The sequence below is a fragment of the Spermophilus citellus genome (genome assembly GCF_964194105.1).
Source record: "Spermophilus citellus genome assembly, contig: SCAFFOLD_55, whole genome shotgun sequence".
Taxonomy (NCBI): Eukaryota; Metazoa; Chordata; class Mammalia; order Rodentia; family Sciuridae; genus Spermophilus; species Spermophilus citellus.
Window position 1 is genome coordinate 2,549,853 of NW_027672793.1, and position 23,628 is coordinate 2,573,480.

Sequence of the window (23,628 nt, forward strand, 5' to 3'; positions counted from 1 at the left end):
CAAGCAGCCTAGTAGGAAATTCAGGTATCCTGAGAATCTCTTGCTGCATTAGAGAGGAAGGAAAACCAGGTGTATGAGGACTTGCTGCCAAAGGTGGGATGTAGGGAGCAACCAAAGAATGAAGAAGAAAAATCCAGGATTGCACAAAATATAATTTATTAAGGATTCATTTACAGAATCATATCTTTGTTGGCTGCAAAACAGGATGATCTCCGTGTCCCAAGGCAGGAGGAAGAAGTTCATATGCTAATCTAGACAAAGATGGCCTCTGGTAAAGGAGAATGTACCTGAGATTTCTTAAAATCTATTAACATTAGTTAAGAGATAGTCCATTTGTTAATTTCTGGCACCAAACTTTGCTCCTTCTTGATGATTTTGCTTATCTTAAGGGTGTGGAATGTATGCTAGGGTTAAGTGCAGGTAAGATGGTAGTTACAACCAAGATGGTTGTAGTCATGTCCCACAGAGAGTCAGAGAGAGAGACAAACAGAAACACGCACACTCAGAAACATCATTTCAGATGTCTCTCTGTGAATGTGCTGGATAAAAGTATAAACAAGCTCAGTAAAAACAGTAAAAAGAAAAGTACAGTAATCCAACTGATATCCAGGATTGAGAACACAAACAGATGAGCCCAGTTAATTCAAAAACCCTACTTAACCTTGTTGAGGGCCACTTCATCCTGGCCCACAGATGAGATCCCTTTCCTGACAGTTGCTGAGATTCCAACCCACAAAGTCCTGAGGACATGAAAATGGTTACTTTTTGTTTGTCCTAAGTTCTGGGGGTGGTTAAAATGCAATAACAGGATGTTGCTGTATGAGCCTAAAGATCTAAAGAAAGCATCATGTTAGAGGCCCCATGTGGAAGTCAACATGTCTTAAATAATAATTAAAGCAGTGGAGGCAGATGCAGCATCTCATGGTGAGGGATGAATTGAAAAAGCAGTAGGAATAAAACTAGACATGACCTTAAGAAACAAGATGTAAATATTTTGCTGCTCTGTTAGAATGATTTAGAGATGTTATAGCTGTAAGGAAGAGGCAAATTCTTGTCTTGTTGTGGAAGATCAGAGATGACTGTAGAGAGAAGTAATGCTTGAACATAATTTGAAGGTTGAGCGAGAATTCGCCAAATGAAGTGAAATAAAGTAATGCACCAGTATGCTCCGCAGGAACGATGGGGAAAGGGTGGTTGGAGTTGCTGCGGTTTTCTCTTTCTGATTTTGGAATTGCCACTGGGAGAAGGTTGCAGAGCAACAAACTATGATTCCCAGACATGGGTCTTATGATTTAGTTCTTATCAATGGAAAGCATATTTAAAAGATGTGTATCTCTTCCGGGCCAGAATTTTAAGAAATGTATTTTCTTGTCCATTGTCTCTATTTTGTTTAGAAGCAAACTCTGAAAACATGGGGTTTGAGATTGGCCTGGGCCTTAAATTACAATATGGAGACAAGTCATGAGCTAACCAGGAACACCCTCATTTTACAAACACATGAATAAAAAGTAAAATTCTATTTGGTTAAGACACTGAAATTTTAAGACTTATTTGAAAGAGCACCTAGTATTACCATCTTCTGCTACTGTACTAAAATGTTTTAAATTAGGATATTAAAAAAATGTGGGATTGAAGGATTGAGAATTTGGAGATATGCAATATAAAGGGTCCTATCTAGTCCTTATTTAAATTAACATAATTTCTTAAAGAGATGCTAGTGAATTGGCATGATCAAAATTCTCTTTTGAGATACAAGCACAGAAAATCATTTGATTTTCTTTGATCCCAGCTAACCTGCCCCATTGGCACAGAATATCATTATAATTTGAATCTTTTGGCATACATTTGCAATCCATGTCTATGTCAATTTTATCTTACTCTATTTCTATCATTCCTTTGCTGTGAGCATGTGTGCAAGAGAAGATGAGCAAGATAGATAATTATTATTTTTAAAATTCAATAAAACATACAGTGAACTTCTAATAATCTCTGTATTCATAGGCTTATATGCCATAGAAGTCAGATTCATTGAGTGGTAAAATAATAGTACTTTTTTTTCTCCCTTCTCTGAACTTATTAGTGTGTTTCTCACATTGTGAAGAGAAGATAATAAAATGTAACTATTTGATATCTCTATTGTGTGTATGTGTTGGTGTGTATAAAGAAAGGAGAAGATCTTCAAGTATCTTTGCTATATTTTCTGCAATGGGACATATTACATAACTTCTTCTTGTTGAACTGTAATTATAACAGAGCTACCTTTATAAACATGAATACAGGGGAAACTAATTAGGCGCTGACAATAAGCAAATATTATTCTCTTAATTAGATCTTCTTCTTCTGGAAATCCCGCTTTGTTCCTGCTACTCCAGTGTGAATGACATTTGAATCATAACAGTGTCTCACGGAACAGTCTTTCAGGGATGAAAAAGACAGGCGCAATGTCACAGTCAATGAATACCTTTTCAAATCTTGGCTAATCTGAAATCAATGAAATACAGTCCCCCAAACAGCTGCATTTGCTGATTTGTATACCTGCATAATTACAGCTAAAGCTGTTCAAACTACACATTTTTAGTATCCATATATTTTGATAGTTCTTTTGTCACATATGATTTTACATTGCTGGTTTCTATCTTGTACTTGGAACTGAACACTGGGTTTGGATGAGGAATCTAGATGCAATTGGCTGGTTCATGAATGCTGGATCCCTCATCCTTAAAAACCAGTCAAAATACCTCTCTCTCACTCTCAGCTTCTACCTCTCCCTTCCTTCTCCCTTCCCCACAATTGTCTCTATTCAGCACATACATTTTTCAGAAGAAATGAGAAAAGCGAAGGATCTCAGTTTGGTGAGATCTGCTGAGTAGGTCACACTTTGTGTGAGCTGCAGTGTTGGGGAAGAAGAGTAGGATATATATTTTATGGATATTATCCATTCACTCAAAACCTTTAACCCCTGAAACAGCCTTCTAAGATCCAAGTTTAGAGAGTTTCAATAGGTGGGTGAGGGTCATGGCCACATCCCTTGCATAACAAGCACAGTTTTTATTATGGCACTAGAAGGTAGAGTTACATGACTCATTCAGGTTGTAATTTAATCAAAAAGGCATGTGTTAAGAAGCCGGTGAGGTCCTGCTGAGCGCAGTGGTGCATGTCTGTAATCCCAGCAGCTCATGGAGGCTAAGGCAGAAAGATTACAAATTCAAAGTCAGCTTCAGCAACTTAGTGAGAACTTATCTCAAAATAAAAAACAAAAAATAAACAGGCTGGGGATGTGGCTCAGTGGGTTGAGTGACCCTGGGTCCAAATCTTAATATCAAAAAAAAAGGAGATAAAAATATTAAAATTGTCAATATTTCATAATTTTGACCTAGAAAATCAGATTCATATAGTTCAACCCGAAATGTACCCTCATAGAGTTCAAAATCTAATGAGATGGAATGTTAGCATTTATTACTATCCATATGCTAATTAATAATTTTATAGAGTAAAGTGTGTGATGGGAATATAGAAATGGAATAAATTATATCTATTTGCTGCTATCATCTATTTTCTTGCTCTGCAATTCCCCTGCAATCCCAAACCTACTATTACATTCCCATTCCCCCTCCTCCACCTCCTCACCTCATGTCCAAAAGACATGGGTATGTGAGAGAAGCCCGGTGAGCAAGTTGCAAATTGGTAAGCAGGAAGGAGCAGTGCAGGGTCAGAAGAGAGGGTGAAGGGCACAGAAACGACATGCACCCAGGCCTAAACACCCCACCACTGCCTTCCTTCACCTTGAAACCTTTCTTGCAGTTCCATGGGGAATACTGTGCTTTGCCAAATGATTATGATGGAGAACTTACTTAGTGCTGATACAAAGAAATAAACATAAAGCAGATTGTCAAATTCCATAAATAAGAGAATGAGAACACGTAAAGGAAATTTAAAAAATCACAGATTATTTACAAAGGAAAACGAAAATGTTTGAAAAAAAAGGTCTTGAACAGTCATCCAATCAAGAACTTAATTCATAGGCTCTCCTTAAGCAATCACCACCAGGTGATGCTAATTAGCCTGGATAGTTCACAGGTGTTACCCTGCAAGGGAAATGAATTAAATAAACAAATAGATAGATAGATAGATAGATAGATAGATAGATAGATAGATGATAGATAGACAATGCAGCTTCCACATAGCTGCCTGCATTTCACCTCATAGTTACCCAATATGTCAATTTTCTTTGATCTTTATTTAAAGTCTAATGGACTAGTTATAAAAATCATTGTGGTTACCTGGAAAACATTCCTCTCTAAATATAAAGATCTGAATAATTGTCCATCAATCTATCCATTCTCTTTTACATTCATATGAACATCCACTTTTATATGCTAGCTATCTGATGCACCATACACCAGATTGTGTACCTGGGTCTAGGGATACAGTAGTAGAACAAAAAGTATATATATATATATATATATATATATATATATATATACATACTTTTTGATATATATCATGCTTTTGTGGGTTTACAGTCTATTAGAAGAGAAATGCATCAATTAAATTATAATTGATATACTCACCTTATAAGGTGATTATAGTTTTAATGTCTCCAAGAAAAGAAATGTTAAGATCATATAAAAATACATAAGCACAGAGATTGATCTACTTCATGCCATCACAAATTGCTTTCCTAAGTTAGTAATAGCTGAGATGGCCTCCGTACAAAAATTGGGAAAGGGAAATAGCACAGATTCCAGATAGAAGAAAGAAATGTTCCATTGAAAGATAAAAAATGAAAAACAAAAACAAAATCAGAAAGGCTTATGTGACTTGAACTCTGAGTAGCGGAGGATAATGCTTTTATGAGATTGGGAAATGAAGGGGTGCTAAAATTCCTATTAAAGAGCTGACATTTGAATTATTTCCAAATATTATAAGGTGTTTTAAGCAAGATTATCTTCAGATTCAGAGAAGACTCCTGAATAGACAAGAGAGGATTCTTTTTTTTTAAAGAGAGAGTGAGGAGAGAGAGAGAGAGAGGAGAGAGAGAGAGAGAATTTTTAATATTTATTTTTTTAGTTCTCGGCGGACACAACATCTTTGTTGGTATGTGGTGCTGAGGATCGAACCCGGGCCACACGCATGCCAGGCGAGCGCACTACCGCTTGAGCCACATCCCCAGCCCAAGAGAGGATTCTTATCATTTGTTATAGAAAAATAATTCAGAGTGGTTGACCCAAAGACTCTATAAGGATTTGAGTATTTAAAGATTTGTAGAGTCAGGGAAATTTTTTCTGCAGGATTTGAATTCATCACAGAATGGGCATTTTTGCTCTAGGCATCATTAGTGGTGTGAACCAAAATACAGTTCTTAGCACACAGTGAGAATTTGCTCATGGAAATGTATTAGCACATTACACGTAAGAGATAGAAGGAAAGTCAAGCAAACTTAAATTGACAATATTTTGAACAATATAAGCATGTGTATATTAGAGAAGGTAACCCCTTACTATTCCAAGTGTGTGTGTGTGTGTGTGTGTGTGTGTGTGTGTGTGTATGTGTTTGAGTTTGAGGGACAGACAGAGAGGGTAGAGACTTATTAATTTGTATACAGACCTACTGACTTGCTGGTATAAACTTAATGTTCACAGTAAATGAATGAGCTTTGGATTTTTTATAAAATGTTACGCTGCAGGTCATTACTTAAGGAAATATTTCCATATTTATCAGACTATTTTTCAAGTTGAACTGTAGACTTTAAAGCAATACTCTAGGGGATCAAAGACATTATAGAAACAAAACAAGGTTTTATATAGGAAGATATAATTCATGGAACATAAAAATTGTGTGTTGAAAAAATTCATGGTACATGCAACTTCTTCATGAATTGGTTGAACTCTGTCAGTGTTCCTACGTCAACTTGCATATTTAATTAGCCCTTGGTTTATGTACATGCTGTGTCTAGAAGCTAGCTGGGTGTATAAAAATATGCATGTGTACCACAGAGTCAGATATTAATCTATCAGCATCTGGGATGGCAGAATAAGGAACTATTTTTCTCAGTAGAGATGGAATCATTTGAACAAACCCATCACTGGCTCCCCTGATGAGTTTTTCTAAAAGTTTTATATTGTGTTAAGTCATGATTTAAATGGAAAAGTATTTTGGCTTTCAGATACAACATTAAGAATGTTAAACTTCTCATATTTCAATGATATAATACTCTTTACGATGATGGTAACATGTCTCTAACACCTAATATTTTCTAAACCCCCTTTATTTACAACTGTATCTTGATAACAAGTGTCAGGTGAAGAGACTTCCTTCAGGCAACAATATCCCATCAGAATATAATCATATTGTTTTCCTTCAGGGTTTTAATGCTTATAGTGTCTTAATTTCTGACTTACAATGTTTATTTTTATTTTTATGGTAGTAACAGTATTCAAAATTAACTGAACTTAAAGCAAGATCAATTTACTAAATAATATAAAAAATACTCTTACATATGACCAGTAGATGAAACAAATATAATTATCAAGTATAGGCATGAAAAAGGTTGAGAATATTTGGTTTTAATGGGTAAAAATATGCCCTTTGGAGTTTTAAAATTAATCTCATCCCTTATTGTGTAATCCTAGCAAGTATCTTACCTGTTCTGAGTCTCAGTTTCCACTTCTGTGTTATAGAAATTATAATGATTCTTCCTGCATAAGTTTAATGTGAGGCTTAAATAAAACCAGAGTCTAATAAACCTGAGCAACAGTCATTATAGTTGAAAATAAATACATAATGATAGAATTAAAGAGAATACAGACTACATAGCAAAAGATGAGAAGCAATGAATCCTTTGGTCTTACCCAAGGCACACAATACAAAAGAGGAAAATATTTTGGAAAAAAACAGAGTCAGCACCAGATGCAACACAATTAAACTGAACAGTCCCTCGTGTTTACAAGAAAATTCTCACTCACAATTACCCAAACAAATCTATTCACTTAGAAACCCAGAGGGCTTTAAACCAAAGCACACTTCTCTTTATGGCCTCTTAAAACTATTTTTATTGCTATCTAAATTTTATACACCCAGCAACATCAGTAATACACATCAGCAAGACTGCTATCAGAAGCTCAGATTGTTCCTACAATATACTAACTATACTATTTGATTCATCTCTACATGACTCATTTCAGCAATCATTTGGGGCACCATCAAAACAATCATTTGGGGCATCATCAAAAGAATCCAACTTAATATTCAAGGCCATCTAATTCCTCCATTTTTTCACTGAATGGATTAATGAATAGTTAAGGATTTTATAAACAATAGGTGCATACTCTGTGGCAAGCAGATTGGGAAGCACTGTGTTGAAATGATGGAGGGATTGGATTCTTAGAAGGAACGGATTGGTTCCTTTAAGAATTACAAATGCAATGTCATGGAATTAATCCTCATCTTTCCAATGCACATAATTTTCAGATGGTCAGTGCATGTACTTGTGGGTCTGGTTTCCCTCTTAAAGGGAGACTTTTTTTTTTGTTTTTTTTACAAAAGTTGAGCTAATCTTTGGACCTTCAGGGTTGGATAAAATACACAACTAATAACATCAAAGAGAGCTATTTATATTTTGTGGAATGGATTTTCCCCTAAAATTCTTATGGTTACCCTTTTTATTTGATTTTCTTCCATGAACAGACATGGAAGGTGAACTGTATCTAAGAAATATAGTTATAGTTTCATTTAATGATAGGAACCCAAAGAATCTAATAACATTGCATAAATAGTAATACGGTGCTTGTTAACTTTTAGTCAATTACTCAAAATTTGCAAACTGTTATTGGAAATATTGTGTGTCCTAGGTACCCAAGAGGCAAAATAAATTATCAGAGACCAGTCAGCTCTATTGGCAGGGCAAGAATTTTGCTTTCAAGCACAGAAGGATGCAGTCGGCTTGGCTATTGCTTTTTAAGTCAACTGTTTTCCTTTATGTGAGCTCATGCCCAGAACATTACCCCATATAGGATATTCACTATTGGACATCATTATGTGCTAAGAGAATTCTGCAATTGCTATCAAACATAACATAAACATGGATATTTGGACATTTAGTATATTTGCAATCATTGTTTTCCTGTATTTATTGCATCTACCATCACACCAATTTCACCAAGAATTTTTTTAAATTAAAGAATTAAAAACAAATATAGCACATAGAAAGTCACCCTAAAATGAGAAATTCTGGTTATAAAGATGGGTATTGGGCATTTTTTTTCTTTTAAGAGTTTTCAAGACCAAAAGTTAAATTTTTGATTTGGCTTCTAAGTTCAATTCATAAAATATGTGCTTTTAGAATTGCACACAGAACTGGTCATCTTATCCTGGCATATTATGAGAAACCAACTTCAATGACCATTGTATAAATCCAGCATCAGCCATGGACGAAATAGTGACCTTTTTAGGGCATGAGGCAAAGAAAAGGGTTTGGGATGAGGGTAATGTCATGCACCATATTGTACCTTGAATATGGTGGTAGTCTGTTGTTTTCATGGCCTAATACAAGAAATATTTTACTTTCCACATGTGTTATGTTATTTTTTAAAAAGGACATCCTACTGAACACAGATTTTCCAGATGTATCTTCATTATTTTGAGAATTAATTGGTCTAGGATAATTGATTCAAATTTAGTAAATCCATCCCCCAAAGAAGAAAAGAAAACAAATTTAGTAAAGTCTTACAGCTTGCTCCACCGGGTTTAAAGCAGTGGTGATCTTCACATGAAATCAAAAGCATTATATCTGAAATACCTCCAATACCACTTTTTCCTCTCCATCCACTTGCCAGTAATTCCAGGCCTTACTATATATCTGCTGGGATACTTATAATGAATTCCTGAATACTCTCCTCTTTTCTTATTTCTTCCCCTTCTACATTGCCAATACTGTTTATCTCTATAAATATCAACTCTTATTTGGCCATTACCTACTTAGAAACCTGTCAGTAAGACACTATTTCCTTTAGAATACAGTCACTCACTTTTCTGGTGGTATTGAAAGCCCTCTCTAATTCTCCATCATTCTGATTTACTGCATTTATCCCATATGAAAATATCTTTAATGTTTACTTCTTTCACCCTTCCTGTGGGTTCCTTTTGGAAGGTAATTTCCATGTAGATTATTATGTTATATTATTTAACCTAACTACAAGATACTAAAGATAAAGCTTAGAGGGGGGTTTGACTATAAACATACATGGACTATTTCAACATAAATACAAGAGCAATATAAAATACTGAATATTTATAGAACAGCTTATGATGCACAGCTTCTATCCATTTAGGATCTTCAAATCAATGTGGAAACAATGGGATATGAAATTGTCTAAAGGACCATTTGTATTTTTCTGATAATTACTTTTCTAAACTTCCTTTTCTTCTGCCTCAACAGTCAAATAATTCCCTGTATTTATAGGACACTTGCAAAGCACTTAAAACAGAGCAGTATGTAAATTCACACTAAATAATGCATAATACTTACAGGAATCTGTTTCCCAACTTGTTGCAGCCATCATCACATACAAGAAAAAAATAAGAAGGGCAGCTGGAAGGAGGAAGCAGCTGCAGGTTTTTTAGAAACTAAGGTAGAATCATGTGCAATTTAGTGCTGCAGATTTTTACACTGTAGCTAGAAACTGTATGTGCTTTGTTTAAGTCAATTCACATCTATCTGGAAGGCAACTTAATTTTTGGAAGAAGAATAATCAGTTTAGTGATTTATTGGTGAATATGCTTTTTATAAATGCATGAATTGGAAAACTACATATTTTAATGAAATGTGTTGATCAGGATGAGTATGTATATGTCAATGGGGATTGAACCTGAGGCCTCAAGCATGCTAGCGAAGGGCTCTAGTACTGAGATGTTTCTCCAGCCCTCTGTGAGTCCTTATTACACAATTTCTTAAGGATCTAGTGATTGTTCTTTGGTGCTGTTTAAACCCGAACTATATCTGGTTTGGAGATCTTACTCAAAACTTATGAGCACATCCTAAACCATAGAGAATACAGTTGTTTATGGTTCAGTCCTTCAGAGAAGGAAGATGACTGAGTACCCGTAGTGTTGGAGGCATTGTGAATGGAATTTTGGATTTAGAGTGAGTAAAAATCGAACATAGTTCCTTATCTGAGGAAGCATATACTCAGGGTTGGAAACACATTTTGGTCAAGCATCCACACAATTGATGTATTAAAAAAACTAAGAACTGAGCTATAAATGAGAGAACGTTTGACACTAACAGTCCAGGAAAATATCATTAGGGTAACAGTTTGACTTCAAGATAAGGCGAACTGAACATGAAGAAGGGAAAAGGCTAAGGGCAGCATAATTTACTGACTAGCAGGTGTCCCTAAGTGTGGATCACAGGAACCTGTGAATATGTTGTGAGACTTAACAAAATGGTTTGCTCCTGGGTTAAGTTAATGATTTTGAGATAAGGAGATTTTCCTGAATTATCAGGATATGTCCAATGAAATCATGAACATGAAGAGGCAAGAGGGTCAAAATCAGAGATGGCAATGTGATAATGTCAACAAAGGGAAAAAAGGTGCTGTCCTCGTAGAAACAAAGGCAGACAAAGCAATATGATGAAAGAAAGCACATTGAGGAGGCACTGGCTTTGAAGCGGAAAGAGATTGTGAGCTAAAGAACGGAGGTAGATAGAAAGACATAACCCACTTGAATCAAATGTATGGAAGATGATATGTCATGAGCTTTGTAATGTTTTGAACAACCAATAATAAAAAAAAGAAGGACAAGATAAGGATCCTTTTCTGTAGGGTCCCAAGGAAAGGCAGCTCTGCACCTTCAGAACTCTAAGATAATACATTTTTCCTGCTTTAAGTCATTGGGTTTGTAGTAATTTGTTATAGTAACATTAAGAAGTCACTGCAGGTGTGGAAGAATGTTTAGGCAAAGAGAACTGTGATGAGATAGAGCTTTGCATATTTAAAGAATTGAAAGAAAACTAATATTGCTGAAGCACAACAATCTAGGTCCAATGGGAAATTTAAAAGGAGTTAAAACTATAAAAGATATTAGAAACCATCTATTTCAAAACCTCATTTTCTGAATGAAGATAAATATGATTTTCTTAAGGCCATGGAACCCATTAATAATAGAATTTTACAAATAACCAAGATGTTTAAAAAATCTCAATTCGATCGAAATACAATGAATTTCTCTATTCTATCAGGTACAAAATATTTGTTGTCTGCTGTACAGCAGAGTAGGTTATGGTGGTTGAGGATACGTAGACTATGAAAGAAATAAAGCTGCTGACTGGCTGCATCCTTGTCCTGAGAGCATCAGTGTGCCAGCAAGCACTGTTTCTCATTCTGCCCATATCTAGAAGCCACTAAAGTGTCTCAATTGAAAGTTTGTTAGTTAAGAAGAATATATGTTATCTGTTTTAAGCATGGCACTTTCCTGTCAGGCTGCTAGTTGAATAAGGGGAACAGTGACTTTCTATATGTCTTGTTGGGGGAATGTGTACTCTGAGAGCCACATTAGGCACACCATGTTGTGATAACAACGCAGTGAAGCACGCAACTTGCTGTTTAATCCACAAGTTATCTTCCCCCAAGTATACTTCAGAAAGTCAAATCTCCCATAATGTGCTATTAAATCCTCACTTCCTGTGTAGGGCAAAATGTAGAACACTTTGAGTTTTCTCCAAAAACTGAATATTAACAGTGACTTTCTGAGTGGTAGTAAAGACTGAATAAATGAATATATGTTAAATATATGCAAATTACCTAATAATCTGCCAAGAAGTAGACATTCAACAATAATTTTGTGAGTAGATAAAATAATGAATAATTAATTAATTAATAAATTAATAGTTTATGTAGGGGGTGAAGGCATAAGTGTAGTGTCTAGGACACTTGAGAGTGGATCTAGTGAAGTACGGCGGTTGTGAACTGTGTAGTCTGAATATAAGGTAGCTGAAAATTCTGGATTCCAAGCCAACTCAATTACTATCTACATTAGATTGTACTAACTTCTATGAGTGTCAGTTCTTTCATCTGAGTAACAAAGATATCAGTCCGTGCTCCATACCTGATTGAACAAATAAAAGTGGCTGCAGTTATTAAATTTTAATACCAAAAAAACTTGATAAAATAAAATTAATAAAATTAAAGGAATTACAATTATTATTATTTCACTCTACCATTGAGCTTCATCCCCAGTCCTTTTTACTTTTTATTTTGAGACAATGTCTTACTAAGTTGCCCAAGCTGGACTTGAACTTATGATACTCTTGCCTAAGTCTTGGAGTAGCTGGGATTACAAATATATGCCACCACACCCCGCAACATAAATGTTATTTAAAAGAAAATTTGATTGAATGTATCATTTTCCTAAAGCTTTAGAATTCTTGTTCAGAGCTCATTTACTCTTTGTTCATGAACTCTAAAACTTTCTGTGTCCACTATGAATAATGGACACACCAGCAAGAAATGGAAATATATTTGTTTGTTAGAAAGGTATGAGTAGCACACTTTGAGGTTGTATGTTGGGCAAACACTACTATTTTCAATTTCTACACTGCCTGTCTCTTTCACTGATATTTCAAGCCACACCCATATATATATAGTTTTTAAGGCCTTCAGAAGTGACACAGATGGGTGCCTTCCAGGAAAAGGCATCTCTCCCCTACAATTTCCCCTTTGTTGTTTGTTTGGAGCCTCAAGTGTTGACATCTGAGAGCTGAAACATGCACTTAGGGGGGTTGTGACGATGCCTTTCGATCCTGCTCATGAGGCTGCAGAGGCAGATAGCATAAATCTCTAGTGTCTAAATTGTGTTTCATAGCAATCCATACTTTGTCAATTGCAAACAAGATGAGGTGGGGGAATTGGGTATCAATGTCCTCATTTGCATGATATAATACTGAAAAGGTCCATGGAGATTGACAGGTTTATAGCCCAATAATCTGCACCTATGATTCTGGTTCATTCCAGGGGGAAACATGTTGATTTATGAGTGAAAACCCGAACAGTGTAGTCTGGAGGATTAGAGTCTCAATCCAAAATGTGCCACTTTCTAGTTGCAAAACTTAGACTATATTGCCACATCTATTTGCAAATTTAAAAGTTGAAGCTATAAGTGGGGACAATTTATCCATCTCTTAAGACTGTTGAGAGCATTAAATGAAAAATAATGTCAAATGAATAGCAGAGGGATCTGGCAGGATGGCAGACTAAGTTAACCTAAATCCCTCCAGAAATAAATCTTTAGACATATTGCATGATATGTAGCAACAATCAAAAATGTGAATCCTAGCTGAGTTCAATAGCAAATTAAATCCCAATAGGTAAGAAGTAAAGATGGATCTTGATGTAAAACAGAAATCACATGAATTAGCATTCTGACTGACCTCAGTACAGGAATCCAAGGAGGAGGAGGAAGGGAAAGAGGAGAAGAGAAAGGGGACTACAATGTCTTGGGCCAAGAGTTCAGAAGAAATATATCTAAGATTTCATACATACTTTTGAGCACTTTAAATTGCTTCACTTAATGAAGCGAAAATTACCACCACCGATGGTATAGGGAGATGGCAAAGTGGCATGTACATTTCTGCACAGGAAAACACACATACATGTGAATGTACATACACACATACACATGAACCTCACTTGAGATACTGAGTACTCAGTCATTCTTCACATAGGCTAAAGGTATACTAACCATATAGTCCAAGAGGCAAAAATTAAGAAATTGATGTAAAACTTGGTCTTTGATTGGTGACAACTTTAGAATTCCTGACAAAGCAAATGTAAAACCCACTTGAAGTTGATTCCTACCAAGAGATGGGTCGCACTCCCAGAACAAGCCTTGGATATTTGAGCCCATGATGTTCCATTATGGAACAGAAGGACGAACAATCTGCAGTTAGTGAGAATAAACAGACATGACAAACCAGAGGAATAGAATCCTAAGTATAGACATAATAGAATTATGATTAACAAAAAAATAAAATATTACATATCACCTAAGTGTTTAAAATATAGAAATAAAAACATAAATAATGATTCTTATAATGAAAAAGCAAATATTAAATGCACTAAGAATCAACTATAGAAGAGACCCATCTGAAGAGAAAATTAGTGAAATGGGACACGTATTTGAGCAGATTATACACAATAGAGCACAGTGAAATAAAGGGAAGGAAAGATAAAAGGTGTCATTAAAAAAATGGAGGAGAGAATGAAAGGCTCTAACATATATCTAAAATTGCATTCCAGAATGGGTGAATTAGAAGGGACAATATAAAAAGAATTGTTCCAAATATAATGGCTCATAATTTTCTAGCACTAATGAAATACGTAACTTCAAATGTAGAAATACTACAGATCCCAATCAGAAATTAAAAGAAAATCATGGCACACATCATAGCAAAAATTACAAGGTATTAGAGAAAAAAGACCACATACAACTTTCTCTCTGCTTGCTTTTAAGATTGCATAAGAAAATGATCAGATATTTGAAACAGCAGTTGTCAAAGGGACAGTAGAAAGAGAGCTTGTTTCCATTATCATCTATTTTCTCCTCAAATAAAATCTTTATGTTGAATAATCTATTTAAAAAAAGAACAAAACTTATTTCCCCATAAAGAAAACATACAGCAGATTGTTATATTTAAGTTAATAGCAAAACTCACCAACTGTCTGGAGTTCTGTAAATAAGTAAACTATTATGAAGAGTGAAAATAAAAAAAAAAAATTTAAAGCAATAAATAAAAAGCTTTATTGAAAGAAATGGTAAAGGGGTTACTTCCGGAATGAAAAGAAAATTCAGAAGTAAATATTGGAATGCAAGAAGAATGAAATCTCATAAAAAATAACACAAATGATATCTACCTTGCATGTGTATTAGATTATTTTGATTTCACACTTATTTTTGTTATTTTTTATTAGTGCTTTATAATTATACATAGTAGTTGGGTTCATCCTGACAAAGTCGTACATGCATGGAAATTGATTTTCCTCACTTATTTTTAAGAAAACAAATTATAATAAGTACAAAACTGTGAGCTTCCTTCTCATCCATATATTATTTAGATATTAATAATAAATTATATTCTGAATACTTATTCATCAGATAGAAATATGAATCAAATCCATAAATTCTTGGTATATTAGATCTGTTTTGATTAGACTATGGAGATTATAAATATTGACCAACAAACACATGTAACAAAAAACAACAGACATAGAATTATGTTTAAAGGCAATGAAATAAAATGCAAACACAATCATATTTGTGAAGCTTTATGGAATAGGCTTTAGCAAAAGCATGAGAATATGAAGAGCTTTTTCAGAGATTTTTATTTTTTCAAACAAAATCACAGCAAGTGCCTAATTATATTTGAATATGAGACCTAGTTTGCTTTCCTTGTAGACCCAGACTTTGAAAAAATAACTAATGTTTTTAGTCATAAATTTACGGAGTTTATGCCATTTTCAATCAAAAGATTCATAACCCAAACTGGATTAAGCAAATAGTAAAGAAAGTAGATTCATTGGTTCATATTACTGAGCCAAAATTTTAGTTCTCTAATTGTTTTCCCTATATTAAAATTATTTCTTTGCTTTCATTTACAATGAATTCATGATGACAATAATCATATCATTTCTAACTTTATGTTTCTACACTATAGTTTTTAAATGAATATCGGCATTCTTTTCAGCATACATCAAACAGAAAACAAGGTTATAAACCTAAAGCACCATCAAAAATTATCCATGCAATATTGTTCCATTTGGGACATGACAGCATGTCACAAGGGGCAACTCTAAGAGCAAAATGTGGTGCTATTCATGAGAAAAAAAAGAAAATGCAATAAAAGATATTCAGTACAATGTTAGCTTAAGAAATCAGAACTTTAATTTGTGTGTGTTTTTTTTTCCTAAATTAAATTTGTAACAAAGATAATCTTGGTATTCTATTCACTGAAAACTCGTTCTGTAAACAAATCCCCACTGCAATAATAACGAGATCAGAAAGGGAGATGCTTGAAACATGGAGAATTAATATGAGAATTCATATTAATTAGACATAATTAGACATAATTGTGGGGTTATTTTGACATAAGTATATATGCATGGAATATAATTTGCTTTATTTTAGTACCCAGTACTTTCTCTCTCCCTTTCCTCCTCCTTCCCCCATTCCCTTTCTCTACTGGCCTTCCTTCTATTTATTTATTTTTATTGGTGCTTTGTATATATACATTAAAGTAAAATTCACTGTGATATATACATATATGTATATATAATTATACACAGCTTTATTTGATCAATTTCATTCCTCAGTTCTTCCCTTCTCATGCCCCCCAAACCTCTTTACTCAGCTAATCCTCCTATTTTCTTGTGATCCCCCTTTTTTTTCTTTACTTTCTCCTATTTCTACATCTGAGGAAAAACTTTTAGCCCTTAATTTTCTGTGTCTGGCTTACTTCACTTCACATGATTTCCCTTTGCTCCATCTACTTAACCAGCAAATACCACAATTTCATTCTTCTTTAGGGCTGACTAAATCTCCATTATGTATATATACCACATTTTCTTAATGCATTCATTTGTTGAAGGGCATCTTTGCTGGTAACCTTTCCATAACTCAGCTATTGTGAATTGTGCTGCTATAAACATTGATGTGCCTGTAACTGTGCAGTATGCTGATTTTAGTTCTTGTGGATAAATACCAAGGAGTGGAATAGTTGGGTCAAGTGGCAGTTCTATTCATAGTCTTTTGAAGACTCTCCACATTCCTTGCAAAGTGATTGTATTACCAACAATATATGAGAGTACCTTTTCCCATATATCCTTGCCAGCATTTGCTACTGTTTGTATTCTTGATGGTTGTCATTCTAACTGGAGTGAGATGGAATTTCAATGTGGTTTTGATATGTATTTTCTTTTTTTTTTAAAGAGAGAGTGAGAGAGGGAGGGGAGAGAGAGAGAGAGAGAGAGAGAGAGAGAGAGAGAGAGAGAGAGAATTTTAATATTTATTTTTTAGTTTTCGGCGGACACAACATCTTTGTTTTGTATGTGGTGCTGAGGATCGAACCCAGGCCGCACGCATGCTAGGCGAGCTCGCTACCGCTTGAGCCACATCCCCAGCCCGATATGTATTTTCTTGATTGCTAGGGATGTAGAACATTTCTTTTTTATATATTTATTATTATTATTATTATTATTATTATTATTATTATTATTATTTTGTGTTTCTTGTAAGATATGTCTGTTTAGTTCTTTTGCCCATTTATTGATTTATTCATTTATTTATTTTGGTGTTAAGTTTTTTGAGTTATTTATATATACTAGATATTAATCCTTAGTCTGATGAGTAGCTGGCAAAATTTTCCTTCCATTCTGTAGACTCTTTCTTTACACTTCTAATTATTTTATTTTCAGTGCAGAAACATTTTAATTTGATGCTATCCCACTTATTGATTCTTGATTTTATTTCTTGAATTTGGGGATTTTGTTAAGGAAGTCAGTTTCTGCACCAATACGTTGGAGTGTTGAGTTTATGTTATCCTCTAGCAGTTGCAAATTTTCTTGTCTTATTTCTAGGTCTTTGATTCACATTGATTTTACTTTTGTGCAGAGTAAAAAATAGGGATCTAGTTTAATCTTCTACACATGGATATCCAGTTTTCCAAGCACCAATTAAAATGCTATCTTTTACACACATTGGAAAAAAAAGATAGCATTAAAAATGCTACCATTTTTCCAATGTGTGTTTTTGGCACCTTTGTTGAGTCCTAAATGAGAATATCTATATAAATTTTTTTAATCTTATTTTGTTCGATTTATCATCATGTGCTTTCTGATACCAATACCATGTTGGTTTTGTTACTATAGCTCCAAAGTGTAATCTGAGATCAGGAACTGTGATGCCTCCAGCATCACTTTTCTTGTTCAATATTGCTTTAGTTTCTCTGGATCTTTTACTATTTCAAATTAATTTTGAAACTGTTTTTTTTCCTAGTGCTTTGAAGAATGTTATTGTTATCTTAATGGAGATTTGATTGAATTTGTATATTGATTTTTATAATTGCCATATTTAGTATGGAAGTTTTGACAATGTTAATTCTGCCTATCCATGAATGTGGGAGATATTTCTATTTTCAAAGGATATCTTCATCTTTTTTCTTTAGTTTTCTAGAGTTTTCATTGCAGAAGTTTTTAGCTCTGGTTATATTTATTCCCAAGTATTTTATTTTATTTATTTATTCTTTAGTTTATTGTGAATGGATAATTATCCTCATTTCTTTTTCAGAAGATTTATTGTTGGAATATAGAAAAGTGATTAATTTATGGATGTTGATCTTGTACCCTGCAGCTTCTGATAGAGTTTATGACCTAATCAAATTGAATTATGAGGATATAGAAAACCTAAGTAGACTCATAGTAAGTAATGAGATAGAAACAGCAATTAAAAGCCTACCAACAAAGAAAAAGCCAGGATTAGATGGATTGTCATCTGAGTTCTATCTGACCATGAATGAAAATCTAACACTAACTATATTCAACTGATTCCATAAAATAGGAGAGGGAATACATCCCAAATTCATTCTTCATTCTGATATCCAAACCAGACAGATACATCAAGAAAAGAGAACTACCCATATCCCCAATGAACACAGAAGCAAAATTTCTTGAAAAAAATATTTGCAAACCACAATTGAAAATATATTAAGATATTATACCATGACAAATGGGTTTCATCCTAGGATTGGGAAAACTGGGGTTAGAAGAAACATACTTCAACATCATAAGTTTACTCAACGAAGAAAAACTAAAATGTTTTCTCTAAAATTAGGAAAAAACAACTCTCACCATTCTTATTCAACATAGTTTTTGAAATTTTAGTCAGAACAATCAGGCAAGAAAAGGAAATTTTAAAGATATAAATCAGGAAAGAACTCGAATTAACTCTGTTTGCTGGTGACATGACCCATATTTATATGGTTCTTATATTGTTTTAATCATTTATGCCCAAGACCTGTAGACCAATTTATAGATCTCTCATTATAGATGCCCTCCAACAGATATGGGCAATCACAATAAACCAGAGGAGTGTGCAAGTCTACATTTATATTAACTTGCATGTTTCTAGGTACTGTACTATGAAAGACAGTCTGAAGACCATTTTCCAAGCCCTTCTAGCTTACAAAAGACATAATGTTTATATTTTACTTTTTTAAAACTGATATACACATAACATGAAATGAGAACAACCGAAGATTCAGAAAAAATATTTCCGCATTTTGCAAGACTAAATCATAAAAGTTAGTAGTATTTTTTCCTTGTGTTAGAAAGGAGAGAATTATACCATACTTTGATTATGATATCTATTTAATTGTTTCTCAAGTGTTGTTATTTTCAGGATCATTGATCATCTACTGTCCCAGGTTAAATAATGTTCCCCTAAAATTCATGTCCTTCCAAAAATATCAAAATATGAACTTACTAATTAATAGAGAAGAACTGGTGCCAATTCTCTGAATCTATATCGTATATTCTAGATTAGGCTGCATAATAATTGTATAACTATGATATTGCAATCTTGATACCACAGTGTGGCTGTAACTTTAATAATTCTTATCAATTCCTTTCTTATATATTTCTAAATTCCAGGGCTAAAACAGTCTATAATATGGGTGAACATTAGTATATAAGCTTGTCCAAGGGCAGTATACCAGGTCTCTTTTTCTCACCTACATTCCTAACACTGGGTTTAGTGCCCAGACCATAATAGGCACCTCATATTTGTTATGTATATAGCATATGCATATATCACTTTATACTACTTAAATCCAGGTGAGGGAAAGATCAAGAGAGGTAATAATTCTACCAAAATCAGCTAACTGAAGACTTGGTATATAGTAGACACACAAGTTATCTAGTGTTGTTATAACAAAGTATTACAGATTTTATTTTATTTATTTGGTTCTGGGAATTGAACCCATGGGTACTCTACTGCTGAGATATACTCCAGCCCTTTTTATTTTTTATTTTGTGACAGGGTCTTGCTAAGTTGCTGAGACTGGCTTCAAACTTAAGATCCTCCCTGCCTCATTCTCCGGAGTCACTGAAATTATAGGCATGCTTCACTGCACCCAGTGAAATATTACAAATTTTCGTGGCTTAAAGAAACAGAACTGTTTCACTTGGACCTCTTGAGCATAGTAGTTTGAAATGAGGTGTCAGAAGTGTTGTTCGCTCTTCTTTACGTCTCAGGTAGAGACTCTTCTGTGCCTGTCTCCTAGCTTCTGCTGGTTATAGATGATCCTTAACTTGTAGGTGTGAAATTCTAGTCCCTTCCTTCACATCAATGTATGGTGACTCTCTGTGTCTGTTCTTACATGGACCCCCGTCATATTGAATTAAGGGTTCATGCTACTCCAGAGTGACCTAGTATTCACTGATTATATCTGCAACTTACCTATTAGTAAATAACATATTATTCTGATGTTTGTGAAGGACATGACTTTTGGGGGCAACATTACTTAGCCCAAGGCAGTATATGGTCAATGATCCTGAAAATAACTTCAACTGCTAAGCAATTAAAGCTACAAATTGGGAGTTCATAACCCACTTCAATCAAATGTATGAATTATGATATGTCAAGAGCTTTGTAATGTTGTGAACAACCAATAAAATAAATAAATAAATAAAATAAAAAATAAATAAAATATGGGAAATATAAAAAAATAAAGCTACACCATTAAAATAAAATGATTAAATGTGGACTTGAGAGACCTCATGCTTTATATGCAACTCTGCAGAACAAGCTGATGTGAATAAAATTCACATTCACATATGAATCTTCAGCAGTACTGGATCTCTGTCAAGGGCTTCTGGCATAGGTCAGGATTTTTCTCACCTGAAATCCTTCAGGAATGGTTTCAGATTCAGTAGTAGACAGTCCTGCTCTGTCAGAGACCAATCAACACCTTATTGGTTTGAGTCTTCCAGCTCTAGAGTAGCCCAGAACAATGCTTGTTCTGTTTCTGTTCTGGAATGATTGGAGGATGGTTGGAAGAGAATGGGTAATTCTATAAACTTCTACAGAATAACAGGCTTTTTCCTTGCATGCTAAATGGCAATTTCATTATCTTAAATGTTAGAGAAGACGAAATAACATCTGTCAGTCTTGTTCATTTTTCCCTTTCCCAACATATATTCATCTCTATATTCATACTCTTTACTACAGGATCTATTTCTCCAAATAGCTCCATGAACCACATTTTTCAAATCACTCATATATCTTCTTAATTATTACATTATGAGACTGTATTATTTTCAGTACCACTATACATTTAGTTTAATTTATCACTCTTTATGTTTTATTCATTTCAAAAATAAAAACATTATATGTCTGCTTATTTTTATGTTATGCATTATTAATTTATTACTTAGTCCCACAAGAATACAAGAATTCAAACATGCATATATATAAGCAAATATTACATGAAAACAAATATTAGGCATTTCATAGACCTTTCCTGAAAGATGAAAATTGAATATATAGACTACATTATGACAAGTATTGTTTTCTAAATCAAAATAGAAGTTAAACATGTTCACTACTATTGATTTTCGATGTAAAACACAGAAATTCATTTACACATTAAGTTATGTATTATATAATTTTCAGAATCATGACAGACACTGTTTCATTAAGCCAAAATAATTTCACAGGGTACAGATTCAGTTATGTATTTATTATGAACACATACTATTAATAAGGTGGATTCACTTGCAAAATTCATTTGTCTCAGATTAATTGTTTGCCATTGTTAAATAACTAATGAGTCCAACTCAATTATTGGTCAGAACATTGTAAAAACCCTTATATTTGGAAAAAGGATGGAAAAATCCCAAATATAGAATAAATTAGGTTGTGTAATAAGAGTTGTGCGCTGGATTATCAATGCTTAAATGTATTTTTCTCTCCCTTTGAGACTGAAGTTTCAAGATAACTCAATACAGGTGTATGATTTGAAAAAAAAAATAACTTCATTCTCTCTCCAACTGTGATTACCTGCCAGGCACTTAAAAAGACAGTAGAAAGCTCAGCAAGCATCCAAAGCAAGTGGAGGCAGCTGGGTTGCCGTGGTGAACTATCTGGGGAGGTGATGCTGTGAAAGTAATCAGACCCAACTCTGACACTCAGACAAGAGGAATATTAATAGCTGGGAAGAGGGAAATGCAATTTTTGTCTTTGGCACCCCTGGTTGCTAGGAGTGCTGTGTTTACATGAAGAAGGGTTTACCCAGGTGGGAAAGGCGTGGGTTGGAATGACTGGATTAATTCAAATTTACTCCACTTCTCTTAAAGGGCCTTGTCTGGCTTTGTTCACTTGTCCCTGGACAAGTCCTTTAACTTGATGAGTATGTAAAACCATGGCTATTTGCCTAATTTAAAAGTAAACTCATTTTCAGAGTTGCACAGTGGGTGCCTAATTGAATAGTAAAAAAAAGAATCAACATATATAAAAAGAAAGATGTGTACCTGTGCCTCTATTTATCTGTATATGTGATCTACCTAATCTATGAAATGTGTTACTTCCAGAATGAACAGAAGAAAGTGGTCAATTGTACAGGCTTTGAATTTGGACAGATGTGTGTTTGAAAACTAGCCTCACCACTTAGGAGCTCTGTATTGACTCCTGTTCTTAAGCCTACCTAAAGCTTACTTAATCTTCTCATCAACCCCATGGGTCATTCCTGTTTCTCAAATGAATAAATTAAGATAATTACATTTAGATTATTTAGTACATGGTAAAGAAACAATCAGCAAATGCTCAATGAACTATGGGATTTATATACATGTGCATATATGTAAATACATATGAATATTATATATACCCATAATATAACTAGATATAAGGTTTATGAAAATTTGTAGAATGTTGCTTCTGTCCTAGTAAAGCTAATAATCTGGTGGGAAAAGCTAGTATTGGCAGATAACTCCTGTACCAGGAGTTAGGAACACAGAGTAATATCCCCACCAAGCCAGGGCCACTGGATGTTTCCCTGGTGGGGGTCACCTACAAGCTATATACCTTGCAGGATGTGGGTAGGGCTTTCTCTGTTGGATGCTATCCTGGGTATTTTCTTATTTCTGTAAATCTCCAGTTTAAAAATAAAATCTGAATCTGAGGTTTGAAAAAACTAATGCATTAGGAGAAAGATAGTCATAAAATAGAACCAAGGGATGGCTTTTTATGCGATTAATACATGGCATGGTGCAGAACGCCACAGAGGAAAGCTGTAAGGCATCCTACACCCTTAACAAGAAGCCACAGGCAAGCTTTCTGCGCAAATCCGCTAATCCTATTGATCCTGCCTGAAAAGCAGTGAGGCTGGTCCACAACGCAGAAGGGTGGCAATGGGCAGCAAGTGCACGTGGCAGGCACTGCACGCTTCGGGAAACTTAATCATATAACTCTCTTCATTACTCACAAAATCACTCGCTGTCAATGCTCCAGCCACAGCCTCCCTGACTACTGCTGTTTAAGATCCTGTCAATCTTTTCTTGCGATTTTGCCAACCAAATTCAC